The 5576-nt window shown below is 50.3% G+C and overlaps 1 non-coding gene across 1 annotated transcript; it reads right to left on the bottom strand.

The window, feature by feature from the left end:
- Positions 1–4249: 4249 nt before the first annotated feature.
- On the bottom strand, positions 4250–4322 carry TRNAE-CUC (transfer RNA glutamic acid (anticodon CUC)). Its single transcript has one exon. It is a non-coding gene; the product is annotated as a tRNA-Glu (tRNA).
- Between the last annotated feature and the right edge of the window lie 1254 nt (positions 4323–5576).

The following is a 5576-nucleotide window of genomic DNA, read 5'->3' as shown; positions in this document are numbered from 1 at the left end:
CCTCGACGAGAGGAGGGGCCGGACCCTCGAAGGGGTTGGAGGGAAGGGAGGCGGCGGAGTGGGGAGAGGCCATGTGTGGCGTGGCAACCGAGGGGAGGGGTGGCGGCGCGGGTGTGGCGGCTCAGGATGGAGGCGGGTGCGGCGGCTCGGGAGGGAGGCGGCGCAGGGAGAGGGAGGCGGCTCGGGAGGGAGGGGTGGTGGATTGGGAGGGAGGGAGGGGAGGGAGGCGCGCACGGCGGCGTGAGGAGATGCGGCGGCGGCGCGGGTGGAGAGCGGCGGCGAGGAGCTGCGGTGGCGGTGGCTAGGAGCGGAAGCTAGGGTTGGATCGAAAAAAACCGATACCATGTGGAAGGCAATGCAACTTTCGATGTATTAATCGGGTGCACGGTGCACGTATATATGGGTACAAGGGCAGTCCTCGGCCTCATCTATACAAGGAAACTAGAGGCGGGGCCGGTAGGAGATTATCCTAACAGATACATGCACAGATATGTTCAACAAGCCTGACTTAACAGATGAAAATAAGAAGGCACGTGTTCGGTACTGCCTATCCCAGCTGGTGCCCGGGAGCTGTCCGGAAAATCATGTGTTCAAGGCAGGATATGATCAAACTCATATATATGAAAAGTGGTTCTACCGCTGAAGTGGAGTTTCTACACTCAGGAGCAAATGCTCCTGGTGTGAACAATAAAATAAAAAAAATTCAAAAAAATGTCAAAAAATTCTGAATTTTTTTGTGGCATACTTATACAAATGTTTGTTGTGCACGTAAAATTTCATCGCGAAATCACATTGGTGGAAGGTGTGGTAAAAAAACAAAATCGATGCTCTGAAAATGTTACTTACAAAAGCATTTTGAAGCTCTGATTTTGTTTTTTTCGACACGACTTCCACAAATGTGATTTCATGATGAAAATTTTCATGCACAAGAAACACTTGTGAAAGTATGTCACAAAAAAATTTCAGAATTTTTTAATTTTTTTTTATTTTTTTGATTTTACTGTTCACACCAGGAGCATTTGCTCCTGGGTGTAGAATGGTACTTTCGTTCTACCGCACGAAGAAAAGCCAGAAATTTTACTTGGGCCCCACAGAACCAAATCCGAACAAAAGCGTGAGGAACAAGAACTACATAGAGAAAGTGATGTTCTTGTGTGCCGTCGCAAGACCGAGGTTTGATGCTGATGGAAATTGAACTTTTGATGGCAAGATCGGTGTGTGGGCATTTGTTGAGAAGAAGGCTGCCTTGAAGAAGAGCAAGAACAGAAAACGTGGGGCTTTGGAGCTCAAGCCCATTCCGGTTGTGAGGTAGTCAGTCGCACATTCCTCGTCACGAGAGTAATTCCTGCGATAAAGGCAAAGTGGCCTGCTGAGGACCGTCATCAAACTATTTATTACATCCAGCAAGACAATGCCAAAATTCATGTTTAGGTGAATAACAAGAAAGTTTTAGAGGCGGCAAAGGCCGGTGGTTGGGACATTAGGATCGTATGTCAGCCACCAAATTCTCCAGATGACAACATTTTAGAGCATCTCCAAGAGGCGCCGAATGCGCGGCGCGTTAAATTCTAGTTTACGGTGCGCCCTTCGCCAGGTTTGACGCGGCGCGCAGCGCTGGCTCCTAAAATGCAGCGCGCGCTCTTGCACAAACATTTTTTTAAACTTTACATAGATAAAAAAAGATATATAGTTCATAACATAGATAAAAAAGGATACAAAGATATTTTACATAGTTCCAAAGCATAGATAGATAGAACTACGGTGCAACTAGATAGAAAAAACTATGGTGCAACTGAGAAAAACTACGGTGACTCCCAGCTGTCATCATCATCATCCTCGGTGGTGTTGTCCGAGGTATCGAGCCATATGTCATCCCAACGCAGATCGTTGGGGGAGAAGATCGACTGCCCGCCATTCTCGACGATATCACACTGCGATAAGGCCAGTGCCTTGCGCCGACGCCTATCAGCACGCTCCGTGCGGCGCCTTGCCGTCCTCTCTGTCAGAAGGCGTTCTCGGCGGCGACGTCCTCCGGTCGCCGGCGCCACTCCGCCATGGCTCGCTCGTCCTCCTCGGCGACGAGGAGGCGGCGCTGCAGCCGAACGTGGTCCGCACGCTCCTGGTCCGTGATGAGACGAGGCGGAGGGGCGACGCGCTGCGCCTGCTCGCGCGTGAAGACGTCCCAGAAGTTCATCTGCGACGGGGGCCTCTCCAAGCACCACACCGCCGCGTCATACGCGTGGGCTGCCTCGTCCGCGGTTCGGAACGAGCCGAGGCCGAGCCGAACGTCGCCGGACTGGATCTCGGCGGAGTACCAGCCGTTGGGCCGCTCGCGGACGCCGCGGTAGCCCGAAGAACCCCAGCGGCGCGGCGGCATGATGGTGCCGTGGTGGTGGGGAAAGCGGCGAGAAAGATTGGAAGCGGCGAGGTGGCAAGGGGAAGGGCACGTGGCAGTGTGGTTGAGCGCGTGACGAGCGCCGAATTTTGTAGGCACACCCGAAGCGGCGCGCTAAATCTACCGTGCCAGCTGCCGCTTTCTCCCGCGCGCTCAAACGCTTCCCGCGCACGCTATTTTGCCGTCACCGCTGGAGCGCGTAAAACCTGATCGCGCGCGCTAAAAAATGATTTTACCGTGCGCGCGTCTTTTGACGCGTCTATTGGAGATGCTCTTAGATCTTGGCTACTTTGCTTCTATCCAGGCTATGTTTCACAAAAAGATGCCAAAATATCCAGGATATATTGAATAAAGTGAATGAATCTTATGCTGAGTATCCTGTTCAACGATGAACCGGATTTGGTTAAGTGACAATTAGGCTTAAGGGTTCCATTCACTATGCCGTTCCTCACATTAAGAAGCTGCTCGAGAGGGAAGGTCGTCTACCGATTAGGCTTAAGTGTGAGCCGTCATATATCTTAGCTGCCGAAGAATTCTCAGTTCGTAGATGGTGTTCTGTCCGCGTAAACCTTTGGTAGTGGAACCATCTATACTTTAATGTATGCAAAGTGGCCTGCCGAGGACTGTCATCAGTTCGTAGACGGTGTTGTATCGGCGTAATCCTTTTGTAATGGAAACATCTATGCCTTAATGTATGCAAGTTTTTATCATTCAGATTCAACTTTTTTGTACTCCATTATCACACTTAAACAAGAGTAGCACTGTTCATAAATCATAAGCGCACAGACAGTACATCAAATTCATCCGGTTCGTTGAATTCACTTTTGAAATGTGGGTGAACATTTCAGACATGTCGTTAGATAACTGTCTTGTATTCGTGTCCACGGAGGCGGCACCGTTGGACATGCCCTCACAAGGAGGCAAGGAGGCCATGCAGCTACTCAATCGATCCTCATAGAAGCTTGGGATCGACATCCCGTCTGCTGCACACACGATACGGCGCCGAAACACCAGAAGAGTAGATAGATTGAGTCGCTGCATGACCACCGTGTTTCCCTGTCTGCCTCCCATGGATCGATGCTAGATAGTGAGCGATATGGCCGGCTGGATCCGTGTGGTCTCTGTATTTTCGCACGCTTGCACTGCTAAGGTACGTACGTGGATGATTGGGTATCAGACCTAACAGACCGATCTGTCTGGCCGGTTTGACACTTATAATGGACAGGAGGTGCGCGCATGATTGGGCGACACCCATCGGATCAACCTGTCTGGCCTTACGGTTGCAAAGGTTGCGCATAATAAGATCAGGAGTGCGCCCAGGGGAGAGAGAGAGATCTGTAGGCAAGTTCTTTTCGGTGGAGCGGCCGAACTCGACAGGGCTACTGTTACTACAAGTGGCTCCTGTACAAGAAATTGATCGTGTTTTCTTTTTTCTTCTGCTTTGTCATGGTACGAGCACGATAGCAACAACAACAAAGAGTATTTATTACTGAAGAACTTTGCGGAACCAAACCTATAAGGTTCTTTTCATGTTGACTGAAGTCAAACTTCTAGGGAAAAGTACGTTACGTGCGGTTAAGCTTACCACCGTCGGTGGCGTGTTGGGGAGCAAGCGTACATACACCGACGTACGTATGCACCGTCATCGGCTACTTGCGGATCCATGGCAACCACACATGCACGCACATGCACGGGGAAAGTTTGGCTGCGGCGGGGCGCCGCTCCGTGCGTGACGCGCGACGCCAGCAGAGGCGTGTGACTCGGTCTGGTTCGCTTGTGCCCGCGACACCCTTTCGGTGTGGGAAGTCCGCTTTATGCTTGCCTAAAATGAACCAGGGGTTCGGTCCAAGTTACTTCCGTCGCCGGGACTTGAACCCGGGTCTCTCGGGTGAGAGCCGAGTATCCTAACCAGCTAGACTACGACGGATTTGTGCTTGTACTGCGTGAAGCTTACCTAAAAGTCATCTGTAGATGTTTACCACAGGGCTAATGCTGTTCTCTGTATGCATTAAGCCATCGCCTCAGCGTGATGCAGTTTCCATGTGTACCTGATTTATTCGCATTTCTGTACGCAAAATCAAGCTAATGAAACTCAGTCTGCTTTCCTCGCCGAACGTGATGTGCTCGATCAAAAGGCACTTTCTTAACTTGTTGATGCTCCGCTTTCGCTTTAGGACATAGTTAGATGCGCAACATAAATGTCGCGACAATACGTAGAAGCCTTGCACTAGTTTAGTTTCCGTTGGCGAGTAGTGATCACAGCTGCACATGCATTGCATCCATGCAAATAATGGCTCGGCGAGGAGCATACGTGAGAGGGTGTTCTTTCTGCTCGCGGTTTGCCACGGACGAAAATAACAGGTGACCGACGACCGTCACTACACCACGGTGGTCAATTGGAGGCGTTTTTATAAGGGCGTTTTGTAAACGCCTCAAAATGTTGCTTTAAGGTGGCATTATAGAAAAACGCCTCAGATTGATGGAGCTTTGGAGGCATTATAGGAAAACGCCTCAGATGATTCAGCTTTGGAGGCATTTTTCAGCAATGCCTCAGATTTATAGAGATTTTGAGGCGACTTTGAAAAACGCCTTCTAATCTTTCAGGGCGACTATGGGGTTGTTGCAGAGACCTTGAATGGCGAGGTAGGATGGTCGCTCCGACTTGAAGATGCGGCAAGCTAGCCACCATTGGCCGGTGCGGTGACAGCATCTGGACAAGGTGCTGCATATCAAAGATTTTGTTTGCAACGATCCAGCGACAACGAGGCTCTTGCGAATTAAAAATTTAAACGCTGAGTTGATGAAAAAAATACAGCCGAAGACGATGGCTCGCCGGAGTCGCCCATCTACTTCTCGTTAGAGAAAATACAGGACAGCCGACGATGACGGCTCGCCGGAATCGCGCATGCTTCTCATTAGAGAAAATACAGGAGCCGATGATGGCATGTCGGAGTCGTCCATCCGCTTCGCTACTTGTCTGAAACCAAATTACAGTCGGGGCGCTAAGGAAATTTCATCAATAGACGTATTGCCGCAGCATCAGTCAGAGATGTGGACAAAAACGATGTCTAGTTAATTTAGTCCCATACCGCTCCCTGAGAGAGATCCCGGCCTCCTTAAAAGGATGAGTGGGCACACTGTTTCACAAATGCAGCTACTACAGAAGATACAACCCGTGCTA

This window comes from Triticum aestivum, chromosome 6B (assembly GCF_018294505.1).
Source record: "Triticum aestivum cultivar Chinese Spring chromosome 6B, IWGSC CS RefSeq v2.1, whole genome shotgun sequence".
NCBI classification, from domain to species: domain Eukaryota; kingdom Viridiplantae; phylum Streptophyta; class Magnoliopsida; order Poales; family Poaceae; genus Triticum; species Triticum aestivum.
The sequence above is the reverse complement of the archived record's forward strand: the minus strand, read 5'-3'. Positions and strand labels throughout refer to the sequence as shown.